Here is a 20427-nt window from a genome sequence, read left to right as displayed (position 1 = left end):
AAAAGTGACGTCACATTTGAATTTCTGAAATTTCCTCAAAATAGGATAGAATTAAGATAGAATTCAAGATTTGGTTTAAAATACTCATATAACATTTATTAATAACAATGAAAATTACAATACTAATTAATATAAAATGTGGTAGTAATTAGATAATTAATAGTATAATCTAGCTATGTCGGTGTATCTTCTAAATCAAACTGTAAACCAAATATATCGTATAAATTTAGTTGACCCAAACTAAAATCTAATTAATGAACTGGGTGATTCATTATCTTTACCATAACACACGAATACAACAGAAAAAAATAAGATTTACAACTACAAAAGCTATATGTATGTGTTTGTGACAACACAGCCTCTTTAATTACCCCTTTTGTACCTTCCTGATTGTACGAATACCTTGATCTTTGGCGATTTAAAAAAAATGAAATTTCCAAAACAGCCCGACATTCGTCGCCAGGATGTCTCTTACGGTTTTTTGGGGGTCATAGCTCTTTCATTTTAATAGCAAACTTCAATCTGAATCTCTACTTTAATAGTCTTATTTGTATTTTTTTGTTTTCATAAGGGGGATTTCGTCTGACCCACGCGCCCCCGGCTACGGTATGAAAGGAGGTTATTTACAAAAACATATCAAATATTTTACCTACCAGTTATCAAAATAAGCAAGGTGTTGGTAGTTCGTATCAGGATGTATAATTTATCATGTTTATCGAATTGTTGTTTAATGTTGAACAACGTGACAGAGATAGTTATCTAACATAGTCTCGTTATAGTTATACATCGTCCTTAATGCGAGCAATAACGTCTGGTTTCAATGTTCAGGTAGATCAAGGATTTGTATAGAATATATACAAATCCTTGATTTAAGGTATATCTGTCCATTCAAAGTCATTACAATGCATGCTATTGGATTTCATACAGACTTTATCTGATAAAAAAAAACATTTTTTTTTTTTGTATCACCCGATTGGCTGCGATAAAACACTTTTCAATTTATTGTATCAGGACTTTTTATTTACCCCTTTTTCATGTCTACTTATCCAGTCAACAGAGTGGGGTTTAAAAGAAAGCCTTCATATTAATATCAATACAATTTAACAGTCTTCTCAGGTTTGAAGCAAAAATGTAGACGCACGAATTTTTCCAAATATTTAGAAAGCACTTTAAAAAAAATATCTTGAAAGGCTTTGAAACTCTGCACATATCAACTATATTTGTTTTGAGTTAAACCATTTGAATTCCTTTAAAACAGTTTGTAAATTTGTCTGAAAATCTGAATTATTACTATGTAATTTTCATATTTATATTGCCTATGAGTAGAACATTTCTGGTGTATCAAACTAAATACTAAGTCAATCATCATATTGTAACGGTTGAAACACACTCGTCTTTTATTTGTACATATATTTTTTTCCCTGTCAACATGCTTAAGTAGTGTTGTGCTACATAAATGTTCAGTCTTGTCTATACTTTATCATACTGTCATGTTTCTACAGTTCGAGGTTTAATTCTGTTAAATGTCATAACCAGACAATGTAGAAAAAGAAAAATACATTTGTTCCTTCATAGTTTTTTGCATTTTTTTGTTCTCTCAAAACAGTCGATATTGGTTGATTGAAACAAGTTACTATTGACTCATATAATGAGCCTGTGTTAATGTTTAAATCACATGTTATTTGCATGACCATTTGAGTTGCGAAAAAAATCATTAAGGATCAATGTGGTATGAGTCTCTTTAGTGTATACGTTGTATTTTACTCCAAGTTATAAAAGCTACAAGGTAAAAAATTCCTTTCTAAAAGTTCTCAATAAGAACTGCATACCAAATCATTAGATCTCGAGATGTTCAGCAGAAAATTTTGTGGTCATATTATGGTATTCGTGTATTATTGTCCTATATTTTTTATCTAAGTTGTCTCATTGGCACTCATACAACCTTGTCCAGGCAAGAATCTTTTTATCTTTTGACGTTTACTTATAATTTTTGTGATGAAGGTGTTTAACTTCATTTTTTGAAGTTTTGAACTTGACCTTTGTTAAAAATACTTAAATTTTAGGACATTTTCGTATCACTAAAATATTTTTTTTTTTAATCTTTCGACATCAGCTTTTAATATTGGGCACATTGGTTCAGTGCCTAAAGACAACGTGACCAGTAAAAATGCCTTCTGAATTGTTTGTTCTTGTGTTATGCTGTTAAATCACTTACCTGGGTAAAGGGGTGGTGGTCAGTGCTCACAATTTAACCCCGCCACATTCTTGAAGCAAGTAAGTAGCCTATAAATCAGGTGTTGTCGTTTGCTGCTGTCTTATTGTTTTTATAAGTTATTATTCTTGCTTTCTCGTTACCTACTGCCATGGCTTTTTATTGAACACTATACGGTATGGTTTGTATTAATTTTTTAGGGCCGTACGGTGAATTATAGTTGTTAGTACCCTGTCCTTTTGTGTGCGGTGGCTAGATGTCTCATTTGTATCATACCACATCACCTTATTTTTATAGTTGAATCTGTTCAGACAGCTTTGGCTGTTTTTACAACCACTGGGTCAATGCCACTGCTGTTAGACGTTCAATCCTTGAGGGTTTAACCAACCAAGTAGTCAGCACTCTTGTATTGACATGACATATTATTGATTTGTTTATTTTCTGTAAAACTACTGTACATAAAAGGTTTAATTATTCGAAAACTGAGGTTTTCTAAACCCTGGTAAAGATTTTGTTCGTCGTATGTGGCACAACTTTCCTAAATTATCGGTATTTGAAGCTCTTCAACTTCGTTTTTGATTTGGCCTCACCAACTATTTTAACTCTAGTGCCATTATTTATTGTAATATAGACAAAAGGTGTGACTGGCGTGCAAAATAATAAGCCTGGTATCTGTGATGAATTTAACTGTCCATTTAAACCTGGTTAGAATAAATAATACCCTGTACATACAAAGCTTCAGAAACCGCGCATTACCTATACTTTAAGTTTAAACTTTGTGTTTAAAGAAACTAAACGCAATTTGTATTTTATTTCAATTTTCACAAAGTTCTCTAAAGGAATTTTGTAGATTGTATGGCCATTTGATTTCATTTAATTGCAAGTAAATATATTGATTTGTAGGTAAAAAAGTCGAACATGAACTTGAAACTTGACACTCTGATAGTATTAAGGAAAAATTAACTTAACATTGTCAATAAGTTTTTTAATCGAAGTCAAACCTTTTGTACTAGTGTGGATCATTTTCTCAAGCGTCATATGAAACAGAAACTGTATTCATCGGATGGTTAGAATATTTGTATTACACTGCAGTTGATTAACTATTAACTGACTAGAGTTACACCTGTTAAATAGTCTACATTAATAATTCAAACTGCATCTTGAAAAAGTATTTGAGTCTATTGGTATTTTGAAAGATCAAAGCTTTGTGAATGCATAGAAAGTAATATATTTTGCGTGGTTGAGTGGTTGTTGTTTATTGCTGTTTCTCATATTTTTTTTCGTTTATTGTTTTGCTTAGTTTGTTCTTGTGTTGTGCCGTTACACCACTGTTCCAGTTTAGGGGAGGGTTTCACTTTCAGACATGTTTAACCCCGCCACATTCTTTATGTGCCAAGTCAGGAGCCTGTAGTTCAGTGGTTGTCGTTGGTTCATGTCTGTCATACTTGTTGTTAGTCAATTGTTTTATTATAAATTTTGCCGTTAGTTTTCTCACTTGGATTTTTGGATTTTTTCACATTTTTCATGTCGGGGCCTTTTATAGCCGGCTATACGGTATGGGTTTTTCTAGTTGAAGGCTAAATTTGAGGGCTTCAATGAAAATTAGACTACTTCTGATTGAGTTACCCTCTATAAATAAAGAATTTATTATTATTATTATTATTATAAGGCTGTACGGTTGCCTATAATTGCTTTCATCCACTTCATTTGAACTTTGGTGGATATATGTCTCATTGGCATCATACCACGTCGCCATAATTTTATATTAAATAAATCAGTTTTTGTAATCTCAACCGTTCTCTTTTAATCTTGACATTATAATAACAATCTGTTAAGCAAAATCACTAACCCTAAATAATGTAAATTACCAGTATAACAGACAACAAAAACGTAGAACTAATCAAAATATTGAATATGATACAGTATTCATAAACATGGACGACGACTCAAATATCTGGGTAGCTCATGTTTCTAAAACAAACGAGAATGTTTTATAATAAAATTGAGAATTGAAACGGGGAATATGTCAAAGAGACAACAACGCGACCAAACAGCAGAAAAAATGTTATCTAAAGATTTTTGGATTGAGTCTATCTTCATTTTATGGGCACTCAAATTGTTGACGATCTGTTCCATCACTGATTTGTGTTTGGTATACGAATCGTCTATTTCTTTAATGACTGATTTCTCAAGCTTATCGAGATGATGGTTAATTTTAAGTCTTATTTCTTTGACTCTTTCTTTGCAAGCCACTTGCTGATCTTTAAGGTTCGAAAGGTTTGTGAGACGATTTTGTAAAAAAATCTTTAAATTCTGTTGTATATCATTTACATTTTGCTCAAGTTTTACCATACCTGGTGATGTTTTTGTGCACTCTAATTTCCGTAATATTGTGAATTGGCCGCATTTTGTATGTTCCTCTGCAAATATGACACAAATAGGAATTTCATGTTTAGGACAAAAGTATTCGTAGTTTTCTTGATGTTTACCACATTCTACTTTGATAGCAGATACAAACGACGGAAGTTCATTTAAATCTGTTATTTCAACTGTTTTGTGTCTCCTACTTGATTTCGCTAGTTTATGGTGAGTTTTACAATTTGAACATAGATATTCGTCACATTCAGGGCACCATTCTTCTGCTCTATTATTTTGATGCTGGAGTTCACATATGCTGCAGGAGTGAAACAAAGTTGCCGTACTTTCGGGTCTGAACTGAAAACAAAGTCCTATTATTATGATTTAAATCAGAGACATATATCACTATGTATTAAATGCAGACATATGTTGATTTGAAATGAAATTTTTTATCATAATAGGGAAGAATACTGAGAAAGTTACATCATTTAAATACATCCACTGGTGAAGAAGGAATTGTAGAATAATATCGAGAAAGAAAACATATACAGGTTAGTATAAACAACAAACATGGAGCTCTCTAACAATGAAGGTTAAAAACGATGAGTTTTCCGTCTCTACAAGGCGCCTAATCAATGGTGTAGTAGTATAAACGTTATAAAATATTCACATGACTCCTCTCCAGATTTCAGGGTAAAAAAAGTGAATACCAAGTCAATGAAAGCTCATCAAATAAATCAATTGTCACATTTTTGTACTGAATAACTTCAAGATTAGAATGCCATAGTATCATCACAAAATTATATTCCACACATTGCTAGCACAGCTGCTCTTTTTGTCCAGTCTATAGAAACATCCTCTAGCCAGGCATTCAATATCAAATAAAGTTGTTTCATTTAAGTATTCTATTGACGAACAACCAATAATAATTTGAAGTTACACATCTTCAGATGCTAATATTTCATGGTTTACTTTAGAATCAATAATGTTTATATGCTCTTTAATATCGCAAAATTTCTCTTAGAGAAGAGAAAAATGGTTCAATGTCCTCAATTCCTTTGCAGCACATTTACATCTTGAACTAGTTCCATCAGATTTACCAAATTAAGAGAGTATATGTACGTGATGTTTGCCTTCACTGAGGTCATAGTGGACGTAAATGGCTATGGGTCCTTCAAATCGGTTATGTCATGTTCATTAAACCATTAAATGTACTGAGGAATACTTTGGGTTTTTGCCTAACTCGAAAACAACAGATAGGCAAATTACATTTATTAAAAACTTTGATTAATAAACATTTAAAACGTTGTACTTCTTTATTAATATATAACAGTCACTGGCTACGAAATCTATAATAATATAGCCGTTTTCCTACAAATACAATGTTTTTTGCTGCATTTAAATATTTATTGATCAAAGTTTATGATAATATTATGGTACTGGCTACGAAAACGTAACAGTAACGATAATTATTGTTACGTTTAACACTAATTGCAATCGACAATTCTCAAAATAAATTGTCTTCACAATTACATGTAGTTCCCGACTTATATTATTATGTTGTATTTTTCCATTTTAACCATGCTCAGTAGGATATTAAAAGTTGAGTTAAACCTTACATCAGAAATGAATGAAAAGGAGACAATATAATACAACATCTTAAATTGCCGACAAAACTTTTGAACAAAAACATGAATATTTCAAGGATAAAACGTACTTTTTAACCGAAGTGGTAGTCAGTGATGGATGGTATTGCGTCCAAAAGGGATACTACAGAGTGCAATTGTTTGATGTGCAAAACAAAATTGCTCATTGCGAAGTCCGTCGTTTGTGATGCCTGCCTTGAGTGGTTCAACCAAAAATGCGTCGGCCTTAAACATGCGCCCATAAGCACATACTGGATGTTTAGGAGTTGCAATACTTGATTAACTATACAATGTATATGCAATACTGTGTTATTGAATTTATTTAGAATACACAGGTTTTCAAATTGTATTTTAATATATTACATGCATCGAAATGCATTGACGTAACAATAACGCAATGTAACCGTAGACACAAATATTATTGTTGCGTCTGTAATCAGTTCCCGACCTTGCATTTCCGACAACTAGTCTTAAACATATTAATGATTTTTCGTTATCGTTATGTTTTCAACGTAATCGTAGCCAATATCTACATAATATTAACTCATTTATTGGCAGTAAAATATATCAAGTATTAGCAAACAGGTATTCAACTTCAAAATATTAGTTAGATAAATGATGATATCACTAGCTAGTTTGAAGTAATCAGAGGTTTAGAACAGGGGGAATTCTTTTATAAATGATATACCACATTTTTTTTTTTAAATAAGTTTACTTACATTTGTGATTTATCACAATACCGTCTAAATGGCAGCTGACTGTTAAATGCTAAAAACAAAAACAGATGTTATACACAAGGAATAACAGGACACATCTTAACAATACTTTTGAATATTATGGCGGGAAATTAGTACAAATACAAACGAATTTAATTTCTTTTGGATATTTTTGGTCAGAATGGAAATCTCGAGTTTGCAAAGAAATAGTAACAATCTAAGAACATTATGTATTCTATAAACAACATATTCTTATTCATTTTATCAAACACCTATGACTATGTCAAACCATTCACTTAAACTCATCAAAAAAAATATCAACTTATAACAGTGAAATATGGTTTATTGATATACATCTACATTCAATTCTTTAAAAAGCTTCAATATACAGAGATAAAAAACAACATAAAAAAATAGAAACTCTTTCATTGACAGAAGTCTTCTTGTTAAAAAAAAAGGTTTAAACAGACTTACATAAGGTCTTTAAAAATACTCCTTTGATATAGCTGCAAGAACAGAACTGGGATGTTCCTGCACCATTAAAAGACAAACTCCTCTTAATCCTGATAGGCTTTTGAATAAAAAAAAAACTATCTTCCTACTAAATGGAAAAACTATAATTTTCAAATTTTACAATTTTACAATAGTCATGGTATTCTCGTGTTTTTGATGTAAGAAATCAAAATAATTTAAACTGAAACCGATAATGAAAAGATGTAAAACTACAACATGTACAAACATGACATATAGCAAACAGGAAAAATAAAAGGCTGATATACAAAAAAAGTCGAGAAAACTATAATGGAAATTTACATTGTACGTGATATGCCAAATTTACAAGAGAACTGTAATTAATTATTTAAGAAAATAAAAAATAGTTATAACCTTAAACCATCCTAATATTCCAAAAACTTTGAACATAGACAATTAGTATTCAAATTCTGAATTCGCAATCACTGTTAGTACTTCGGTACTGTCATGCAAAGACGGGTATTGTAAGATTTAAATTTTCTATTCTAAAATTCTTCTTTTGTGTCTACATATAAACATAAGTTTTATGTTCAGGTTAGAATACTAAATCCAGAGCTGATCAACTGTAACACCTGATAATGTGTAGGTTATTATGTCAACATAATATAAGCCTGTAACAATGTTACAGTTGATCAGTTTAGTATGAAGATTTCGTTCAATTATTCTATACAAAGATATTGTGAACACATTATTTAATTTATGGATATGCAATATATAGCATATTAATGATCCCGCCAATGCATGTATCAGTGTTTGTTTACAAATAAAAGCATTTTTTTAACATGGTGATTGACCGGTAAATCCACTGAAAGCAAGTAGACTACTATGTGTTTACAGATAGTGTATAACTGCATGACATACAACACAATGGTCACACATTGCCGGAAAAAAGAATTTATTTTACTTTTAATAAAAATAAGGAGATGTGGTATGATTTGCAATGATACAACTATCCATCAAAGTTCAAATGAAGTGGATGTAAGCAATTAAAGGCAACCGTACGGCCTTCAAAAATGAGAAGAATCAAATAAGAGATAACTGTATCGTATTTGAAGCTTTACGGGCGTCCATCGGTAGTTTTACTGTCGCAAATTGAGTTTAGCTGGCGACGCGTAGCGGAGACAGGTAAACGGGTATTTGCGACAGTAAAACTACCGATGGACGTCTGCAAAGCTTCAAATACAATACAGTTATCTCTATTATAATGCAAAACAAATACATACTTCAATTTCAATCATTATTGCAGTGTACAATTTTATTAAAGAAAATACCGCGAAATGATGTTATCTTCTTTGGCCCCTAAACTAGATGAAGTCATAGGTATGCTTCCGCCGTCAAACGTAAACACCGGGCGTTTTCTGGCTTCTTGACCGCTTTAGAATGTAATAAAATTTGATAAAAAGAAGATTTCTAGGTGCAACATCTGAGTTTTTTTTGCTTATTATTGTAGAAATTACATGTCAATACATTCCGGAATTCAAAATACCGGCTTCCTTAGTTACAGACAAGGAGATAGGGAATTTTACGCTTACTGTCATCCAATCAGAACCATTGATACAAAATAATTGCATTAGAATACCGTATTGTCGGCTATAAAAGGCCCCGACATGAAAAATATGAAACAATTCAATTGAGAAAACAACTGTACCGGTTTCCCCTTTTCAAAGCATTATGCAAGAAGAAAAGTCATTTAGTTATTCATATTTTCCTTTAGACATTTACATAGATGGAGACAATTCAGTAGTCTAATATACTTGAACATCCAAAGCAAAATGACCATGCGAGTCTTCTATATGTCTGCACGTTCAAATAATGTGCAATGCAGAAAATATCCAGTTAAGAGGAAGAAAATGTTTTTCTTTTTTTTCATTATTCCGAGCTCTTTGCACAAAGAAATCTTTTCCATTGAATAAATGGTAGGTTACTCTTAAATGTTTACAACGTGGGAACATTTTTTCTTCGTACGAAATTTTGTGAAATAACCCCATAAACTTGAAGTTTTTTATAATGAAAATCGAAATGTGTAAATATATTTTTCGATAATTCAATGATATTAGCTCTGCAAAGTTATAATTCTTTCAAATGGAACTATTGGATATGATAATGAAAAGAATATTTTAAACAAATAACTATTAAATTTTGTTTAAAGAAAGTTTTATTTTATGTATCGAAATGTGAAACAAGTGATTATTTACATCCCCACTGGAAGGCCTCTGACAAACTGAGCATGCGTTAAATCATTGTTATCGATAGCCGATGACAAACAAGTTATCGTTAATGATTCGCTGTAATAAAAAACATAAGTATTACGGTATGTCCACACTGTTACGGTTTTACCTATAAATGTGGGTTGGCATGGTGCCAATTATTCTAAATATTGACGACCTCATGATTTGTCATCATTTAAGACAAAACCTTTTTTGATATTTGACTCCTCAATGCTCTTAAAGATTATAAGCTCTGTAGAAAAGAAACCTATACAATATCCAAATCCAAGCTTTTCTGAAAAGCTACCATTTGTCAGACTACATGGTTTTTAGATAAGCTACTTATTTTCTAGTTGCAAACTTTTTAGAAAGGTCACTTATTTTTCAATCTAAAATTTTTTAGAAAGGCTATATCTTGTCTAATTACAAGCTTTGTAGTTCCTTAACATACATGATTTTAGATACATGATATTTTTATAAGTTTTTATTGGCTTTGAACTAGCAGTCAGTAACTGCGAGTACTATCAGATCTGTACTTAGTGTCTTTTGTTGTAGGGATGTATAAATACCCGGCCTCGTCCGGTCTACTTGTTTTTCTGTTTTCTATGGATCTGGCGAGTTAATCCCTTTTCAACTGATTTTTATAGTTTGTTCATATGTTGTACTGTTACACCACTGTCCAATGTTAGGGGAGGGCTGCCCGCCATATTCTGTATGTGCCTATCCCAAGTCAGGAACCATGTAATTCTGTATTTGTATTTGTCTTTCGTTCATTGTTTTTGACATAAATCAGACCGTTAGTATTCTCGTTTGAATTGTTTTACATTCGTCATTTCGGGGCCTTTTATAGATGACTATGCGGTATGGATTTTGCTCATTGTTGAAGGCCGTACGGTGCCCTATAGCTGTTAACGTCTATGTTATTTGGTCTCTGATGGAGAATTGTCTCATTGGCAATTATACCACATCTTCTTATTGTTATGTATACAAAATTACATAAGATATTATGTAGTACAACAAAAGACCACTCACAAACAAGCGGCTCCTCTGAGAAAAACAAAGATAAACGGCAACGAACAAAACATGTTCCTTATAGCTTGATTTGGTTCAAGCAAAAAATGTCGTGGAATTAAACCAGCTTTATCTATACATTCAGCATTGAAAGGAAATTTATTTTTCTCCTTGCATAGTTTTTACAACATTGAAACCTGGAGCACACAAACCTTTTTGTTTGGCCTCATGTTTTCGAATAAAACCATTAATTCTCGGTTTTTGGATTTTATTGTTTTGTTGTTTTGTTTTATCTTGAGAGATTTAATTTCCAATCGTAAATGATAATTCAAATATTTGTTGTTTTTTTGTGTTGTTTTTACACAAGCATATGTGCAAATCGTAGATGTGCTTTGTTTATTTGTGACAATTTATTGTATTTTACTGGAGTGCAAATTGACATGTTGCTTTAAACACGAATGCAAAAAAACATATTGTATTCGAGATAAAAACCTGGTTGTTCAAATCATTTTTTAATTATTTTCACTGTCGATCTAGATTTCATAGAAATTTTTCCTACTTCTACATTGTCTGAAATAACTGACTGTGCTAAGCATGTGATGGCAGAGTTGATTTGTATTACAACGATCATGAAGTTTTATGCTGTCGCCATTGTATGACAGAATCGCATAGAACATGCAAATCGATTCTGCCGATCGATGTCACAGTCCGAGAAGTTTGATCATCACCATCACTGTCAATGATAACACAAGATTGAATAGTGTGTCTGTAAACTTTGAGTTCATTAATTACGAATAAAGAAGAAAAAAGTTCGATAAAGACATCGAAAACATAGAAGTTAGATGAAAAGTTTCAGAGGACAAATAATTGATCATAATGATCATCTTAAAAAATCAATTATCGATAATTTACAAGATTTCTGTAAAAAAGAAATGGAAGGTTTACAAAATGAAAAAGATTACTTGTTAAACAAGCAAAACACATATCACAAGAGCAAAAGTGATTAAGACGTTGTTTTACAGCATGGGTCAGATTCCCAAATTTACTTATTTGCCCATAACTTAGAACATCGTCTTGCAAAAGACGAAATTCTCAATCGAAACAGAGCAATGCTGTTTAAAGATATAAGTTTCGAGATCAAACGAGAAAATGATTACCTGACTTAGTTATATCGATAGGAACATCGAATATGTGTAAACAATCTTGTCTTTTATGATAATTAGCCTAAAACTAGACACAAGCACAGGTGATTACGAGACCTGCTGTACAAAAAAGTCAGTTTTTTTACTGGTCTCAGATAGACATTTCTGTTTCAGAAAATGTAAGAATTACTGCTATCGCTGTAACCGATGACAACCAACTGGTTGTATGCAATCGCTAATGCAACCTCTTTCGTGTTTATAGCGACAGTGGGGAACATTTGCAAGACTGTATCGTCCTATTCAAACCATGGGATAGCGCTGTTTTACCACATGGGAATCGAGGGTGTTACTCTTCCGTTAAAAAATTCCATAAAAGTTACTTGATATATCGAACATGACCACGGACAAAGAAAACATTTCATGATGTTGCAGTGGTGTCGGGTTGTATCGTTGTAGTGACAAATAGAAAACTGTCCGTTCTGGTAATGGACAGACGGATCAGAACACATGTTAAATACAATTGTGTCTATCACGTTAGTCTTGACGGTGAAGTAATATTGCGATATGATAATCCGGACTTAAAAGTTCCGGAAGGCATAGCAAGAGACAATCAACGATACCTGTGTTATTGGTCATGGCTCTTAGAACTTACATCGCGTTGGTGATAATAGGTGTGCTATTGACATCGCGCTCAAACGGCATGAAGGTGCTGTATTTTCGTCAGCTATTACATAATCTGGTATCTATGATAAGTTCATTTAACAATAGAGGAACAATAGCGTTCATTTCTACTCACGACGGAAAGTGTATATCAGTGTACGACATTCAAGTATCAAGCAAATAAAATTCAATGCAACATAAGATAACTTTTGGATGTTATTTATTCGAGGCATTGATTTCTATTAAAGCCTTTATGGCCTCTAGTTTTTGTAATGTTAGAGTGAATTGCATATAGTGAATTGAAATGGTACGACGGTCTGAGTTTGAAAGAATTTAAATAAAAAGCTTTCTTGTCTCATTTTATTGTTTTGTTGTACTTCAGTGTTCCTGTTGTTCCTTTGTTTTCATCTTATAGTTGATGTGTTTCCCACGGTTTTAGTTTGTAACCCGGATTTGTTTTCTCTCAATCGATTTATGACTTTTGAACACCGGTATACTACTGTTGCCTTATTTATATGTAGAAAAAAAGAAGATACAAAGAGGCAATCAAAATCCATAGTTGAAGATTAAGAAACACGATCCCAACCAAAACTTGGATGAACTCTGGTGCACCGGAAGGGTCAGCAATTCCTGTAACACTAGTCAAACCATCAGGACAGCTATCATTTACACAGAGATAGTGCATTGACCAAAATATCAATCAATGAATATTTGACACAGCATAGGTTTGTGACACAAAATGAATGTGGTCAAAGAACTGAAATATTTGAAATTGGACATTTACCTATTACGGTCCAATATCCAAAATCTAAGTACATATTAGAATCAGCATATCAAAGAAACCCAAGAATTCAACTTTTGATGAAATCAGACAAAAGTTTAATTTAGGACCCTTTGGACCTCAATGTGGACCAATTTCATAAAGGGGCCTACAATCAAAAATCTCTCAATACATGGTTAGATTCAGCATTTCAAAGAACCCCATAAATTCAATTTTCGTAGAATCAAACAAAGTTTAATTTTGAACCATGATTTGGACCAACTTGAAAACTGGACCCAAAAATCTAATATTTAAATACAGGTTTAGATTCAGCATTTGAAAGAACCTATATATATTTAATTCATGTTGAAATGAAACACAGGTTAATTTTATCCATAATATTTTCTGTGCAAAGGGAAATAACTCAAACTGGATAAACAAAATTCTAAAATAAGATATGATGCAGTTTTTCAAATTATAATCAATAATATAATAACAACAACCAGTGATGACTAAGTTCTCTAAAATTAGATATGATTTAACACTCAAACATTGTTAGAATCAGTATATCAAAGAACCAAAGAATTCAATTTTTGATAAAATTAAACAAAAGTTTAATTTAGGACCCTTTGGACCGCAGTGTGGTATTATCTTATTAATAATGAAAAGAAATACAGGTTTAGTTAGAGCATTTCAAAGAACTCTATATTTATTCAATTTATGTTGAAATCAAACACAGTTTAATTTTGGACCCCAATTTGGACCAACTTTAAAACTTGGCCCAAAATCAGAAATCTAAATATATGTTTATTAATAAACAATATAAGCTTAGTTTTTAAAGGAGTTCACCTCATAAAAAAAAATATATAGCATTCAGAAAATAAGTGTTTACAGAATAACAAACATACTTGCCACAAAATTCTTCAAACAATTTACCAAAGAAAAAAAGGAAAAAATCCAAAATCTCATTTATCATTAATACAATGTCTTTTCAAAATCTATTAAACTTATCAGTAACAAGAAATAATTGTAACAGGATGCTGTTACGAAGTCTCCCAAACAAAGCTCCAATAATTCGTCATTTCCATAGTCATCTGACATTGGCTAAAGTCTAGTACAAATTGGTTTGTGATATGCATAAGCGACGCCTATGGATTGACCCTGTATGTCATTCATATCTTCTTGAAATGACGAACAGGAATATATATGGTTGTTTAGGGTGGAGATCTCGACCGTTTACAAGTTCTCAAAAGTGGACTCCCCCTAAATTTTATATGATTTGTTTTTCTGTCCCATACAACAATATATATGGTTTTGGGATGGGGATCGCGACCGTTTACAAGTTCTTAAACAGGAGGGGTGGGGTTGACCAAAGGGGACTCGCCTTTTATTTCATTTGATTTGTTTTATTGTCCCATACAAGAATATATATGGTTTCGGGGTGGGATCTTGACCGTTTACAAGTTATCAAAAAGAAGGGGTGGGGGTTACCCTCATAGACTTCCCCTATATTTCATTTGATTTGTTTTATTTTTTCATACAAGAATATATATGGTTTAGGGGTGGGGATCTCGACCTTTTACAAGTTCTTTACAGGAGGGGGTGGGGTAAACCCCAGGGGACTCGCCTTTTATTTCATTTGATTTGTTTTATTGTCCCATGCAAGAATATATATGGTTTAGGGGTGGGGATCTCGACCCTTTACAAAATAAAAGCACATTCTCAAATTGGAGGGGGGGTGGGGTTAAGAATATACATTATTTAGGGAGACTTAATTATCTACAAAATGTCTAATAATGAACATGTAAATTTCAAACTTCATTTATACAGTCCTTCTAGTAAATTTCAAACTTTATATATACAGTCCTACATATCTTATCAGGAAACAGAAAATTTTCAAATAAATCTGTCACTCCAATGATTATCATATGCTAAGATATTTCCCAGATCTAATTAATAATGAAAATAAATCATTATCATATGCTTAAATATTTCTAATATCTAATTGAACAGAACTATGGGTTAACATAGTACTCTAACATTATATATATATAAATTAATAATGTAATAATCTTCAAAATGTCTAATGATATAGCTTATAATCATAACCACTTAGGGAATAGATAATTTTCAAATAAATCTGTCACTCCAATTTTTATTGTGAGATAAGACAAATCATAACATGATAACAAGAGTAAAATATTTAAAAATTCCACTCTTGGATATTAAAAATGGCGATTACTCACAAAGGAGATATACTAAAATCTTGAAAATTGAACTAGACCTTCATTAAGTCCTAGGAAACAACGTATTTAAATTTGAAAAAAATTTGTTGAAGCGTTTTCATGTTATTGTGCTGACACTGTTTGGCAGCCGCCCGTCAGCCCGCCCAGCCGTCCGCCGTACATCCCCATTTTAATAACCGATATTTCCTTCGAAAATCCGGTTAAAAATGAAAATATGCGAGATAACTATTACTTAAATAGCTACACGATTTTGAGAAAAACTCAATATTATTTTTTACATAATTTGACTAATAAAGGGCAACAGTAGATTATCGATGTTCTAAGCTCGTAAACCATTTGGAAAATACCAACAAAGAGACAAAAAAACTTGATTAAATCGCATGATATCCAAAAGGGAAAAATTCCTAAAGCAATTTCGAAATGATAGCAAGTTCTATGTGCAATCTTTCTGAAACGTGTAATGGATCTGGATTATGAACTGTAGGAGATGTTGATTTCATAAAATAGTCCTGCTTTTCAATAAAATAAAGAATACTAACTAAAATATCAAGGGTGCAATTAGAAGCCATGAATAAAAAGCATTTTTTGTCAAAAAAGGACAACCAAAATCGTGTTTGGAGGAAAAAGAACAAGACAAGTGGGTTAACGATTGTTCACTCAGCATTATACAGAAAAAAACTTGCAGTAAACTAATGATACAAGAAAGGATTTATTTTTTCAAATAGAGATACTTTACAAAAAAAAAACTATCGAGAGAACCATCTGTGTTCCCCTATTTTTGACATTTTTACCTATAGTGTCTGTTTGTTTTGTTCACGCATCGTTGTCAATATAAAGGAATTTGATGCGACTGTCATACAAGTGAGAGGTTTAGCCAGCTATAAAACCAGGTTCAATCCACCATTTTCTACATAAGAAAATGCCTGTACCAAGTCAGGAATATGACAGTTGTTATCCATTCGTTTGATGTGTTTGAGCTTTTGATTTTGCCATTTGATTAGGTACTTTCTTTTTTTAATTTTCCTCGGAATTCAGTATTTTTGTGATTTTACTTTCTAATAACTATTTTGAAGCATTAAATGGACTAGACTTACTTATATGTGATTTTAAATAAAATTCTATTCGAAAACCCATCATATGATTTAGATATTTATTTTAATGAACAAAACTGCGGTTTTACCCTCGGGTACTCTAAAATCTATTCAGATGAACAAACTAACAAACTGTTGAATCTTTTTAAAGGTGGATAAAATCCGAAACACTTTTATCGTATAGTCTTTGATCGAAACATTCTACTCGACAAGGTAAGCTCAAATTTTAACTCCATTTTTTCACGATGATAAAACCAAATACTATTTCAAAAACAGAATTGATATGAATAGCATTTGGAAAGCAATGAAATCAATTCACTTCAGTCCTGTTGTTTCGGATAGAGAAAGGTTTTCACTAATAAACAAAGCTTACTTCGATACGACTTTGCTAAAAATTCTTCTTTGTAGGTTTTTTTAAATTCATAGATTAGCTAAGAAAGGGTCCCGGTAAAAGGCTGGCTAGCAATCTCAACTTTATGTTTCATTAGTCTTCCTGTATAAAGCAGTGAAACATACATACAATTATGAAGGGATGGTATTAACATTGATAAAATGTTCGTCCAGATAGAAAAAAAAAACAAAGTCCGCCTCCAACACACACACAAAAGATGAATAATCGATGAATTACTCAAAGTTTGCGATAGATGAAGTCTAAAGTTAAGATCATAAAAAAATTAGAACCCGATGTGTCGAAGAAAACTTTAATTTATGATACACCGTACACTAATATTTTATTGCATTCATTAGAAGAAACTATCAGTTGCTTTGAAACATGGTTATGATAAATTGATGTCGGATGGGCCAAAACGTCAGTTAAGTTTAAAAGGTTTCTGCTATTTTTACCATTCGGTGAAATGACTGAAATGCTATTAGAATAAAAACCGCAAACAAACAAGTTTCCATAGTTGTCTATTGTAGTTCCATTAGGTCTACGAATGTATTCGTGTTGAAATTGCCAGATTAAGTTTCCAGCCATGTTGTAACAGTTCACTGTATTTTCTTTCCATAGCGATATATATATTCTCTCTTCGAAGTAAGAAAGGTGTGGGGCATGTGTAGTAGGAAGAGGTATTTTACTAACTTCTACGAGATTTTGGTCATAAATTTTGTACTCAAATTTTGATAGACGCAGTAAAATTTTATCACCAGCAACTGATAATGCATCACACTTATAGCCACAGTAAATTCTTTTCTTCATCTGCTTTGTTTTAAAATCTATACTTGTCAATGTCATAGAAGAAAAACTGGATACATATATGGACTGGTTAATATAGACGACATCGTTTGGGTTTTGTTGCAAAGGAATTTCGCATACCAGAGCGCCATTTGATGCAAATACTTAAATTCGAAACTTCTGACCTCGATCAGCCAGAAGAATAAATCCGTTGTCCATACAAAAGCAGCTTTCAAATTTTGCTTTTCCAAGATTAGTTGGAAGGGTGAAGTCAAGTCTCTTCGCAAGAGAAATAAGATTAATATCTTTTTCGTTCGACTCTGGCAAAATAAGCTGGGCTTCTAAATCGTCTTTCCTGTCGAAGCTTATACCAGACGGTTTGATATTTGTTTTCAACTTTCCCAACGATTCTAGGATGATTCCAGAACACAGTTTGATGCTGAAGTGAATGAAAGTTCAATCTGTTGTAAGCTATCCTGACAGATCAAAACTACGTGGTTTTCCTTCTCTGTTACATCTTTTTGGATGTCTTGAATGCTTAAAAAAGTTTGGATATCAGATGCATGGTCTTTTATTTTCTCGATATCATTTTGAAATGTGTCCATCTTTATTTTACGTGCGCTTAAGTCGTCGACGGTATGTTCCACTTCTGATTTGTGATTTGTGTACTTAAAGTCTATTTCGTCATTGACTGTCTATTCCAGCTTCTCAAGATGCCTATCAATTTTGAGTCTTATTGCTTTTACTTTTTCTATGCAATGTTCTCGCTGTTTTTGGAGATTTGAAAGGTAAGAGTGGCGATTTTGTAAAAATATTTCTATATTTTGCTGTATATCTCTCACATTTTGCTCAAGTTTTATCATACTTGGTGATGTTTTCGTGCCTTCTAATTTTCGCAATATAGTGAAAGTTCCACAACTTGTATGCTCTTCAGCACATATGACACATATAGGAATTTCATGCTTGGGACAAAAATACTCGTAGTTCTCGTGATGCTTAGCGCATTTTATTTTAATAGCAAAAACCAATGAAGGCAATTCTTTCAAATCCGAAACACTTACGGTTTTGTGTCTGTTGCTAGAATTTTGCTAGTTTATGATAATTTTTACAGTTCTTACATAGATATTCGTCACACTCGGGGCACCATTCCTCTGCATCAGTTGTTAAATGCTTGAGTTCACATATACTACAGGCTTGTTACTGAAACGCAAATGCCATATCTTCAGGTCAGAACTGAAAATACAGAGGACTAATATAAATAAAATCCAATTGTTCAAAGAACAATTAAGTTCTTTCCATCTCAAATGTTGATTAGTAAGGTTTGAAGAAACTTTGATACAGATATGCAAAAACTGTTTTTTTTAAATATAAAAAAAATACTAAAGAAAACTTATCTGACACGGATTTCAAAATATATAGTTTGATATACTTTTTTGTATTGAAAACAACGTTCAAACCTATGATTGCGTTGGATAAAAACCGCAATTTTTTATACGTGTGCATGCAAAACAAATTTAATGGTAGAGGGGTCTAAATACAGCACAAACAACATTTTCCAAAAGACCAAAAAAGTGAAAAGGTATATTTAAACAAAACGCATTTGACTAACAGGTCGAACAACGGATGTTCTTAAACCCTGCTGACTGCCATTGACGATTGCCAAATAAACGGATCACAAGATGTAACAAAATGGATCTTTATTATTAATTTAATACCAAACAGAAAAACAATAAATTTGCGGAAAAGATGGTATACTGCAAATATGAGGTGCAAAAATTTGTACACCATATCCGGATTTCGACAATTAATGTCTCTTCAGTGATGTTAGGAATCGAAACAGTATTTGGAATGCCATATAATTTACCTCAATTAAGGATAGACTTTTGAATTTTGAAGAGTCGAAATAGGATGAACGGATCATATAAACCCGAAAGCAAAAATAATACAAGCCCAAACGAAAAAATATAAATAAGTCTAAATTGAAAACAACGTTCAAACTTATGCATTGGCACTCATGCCACATCTTCTTATATCTATGATTGCGTTGGATAAAAACCGCAATTTTTATACGTGTGCATGCAAAACAAATTTCTTGGTAGAGGGGTCTAAATACAGCACAAACAACATTTTCCAAAAGACCAAAAAAGTGAAAAGGTATATTTAAACAAAACGCATTTGACTAACAGGTCGAACAACGGATGTTCTTGAACCTTGCTAACTGCCATTGGCGATTGCCACATAAATGGATCACAAGATGGGACAAAATGGATCTTTATTATTAATTTAATACCAAACAGAAAACAATAAACTTGCGGAAAAGATGGTATACCACAAACATGAGGTGCAAAAAATTTGTACACCATATCCGGATTTCGACAATTAATGTCTCTTCAGTGATATTAGGAATCGAAACGGTATTTGGAAGGCCATATAATTTACCTCAATTTAGGATAGACTCTTGAATTTTGAAAAGTCGAAATAGGATGAACGGATCATATAAACCCGAAGGCAAATATAATACAAGCCCAAACGAAAAAATATAAATAAGTCTAAATTGAAAACTACGTTCAAACCTATGATTGCGTTGGATAAAAACCGCAATTTTTATACGTGTGCATGCAAAACAAATTTCTTGGTAGAGGGGTCTAAATACAGCATCAGGGTCTAAATATA

Source organism: Mytilus californianus, unplaced genomic scaffold, assembly GCF_021869535.1.
Source record: "Mytilus californianus isolate M0D057914Y unplaced genomic scaffold, xbMytCali1.0.p SCAF_3, whole genome shotgun sequence".
Taxonomy (NCBI): domain Eukaryota; kingdom Metazoa; phylum Mollusca; class Bivalvia; order Mytilida; family Mytilidae; genus Mytilus; species Mytilus californianus.
The sequence above is the reverse complement of the archived record's forward strand: the minus strand, read 5'-3'. Positions refer to the sequence as shown.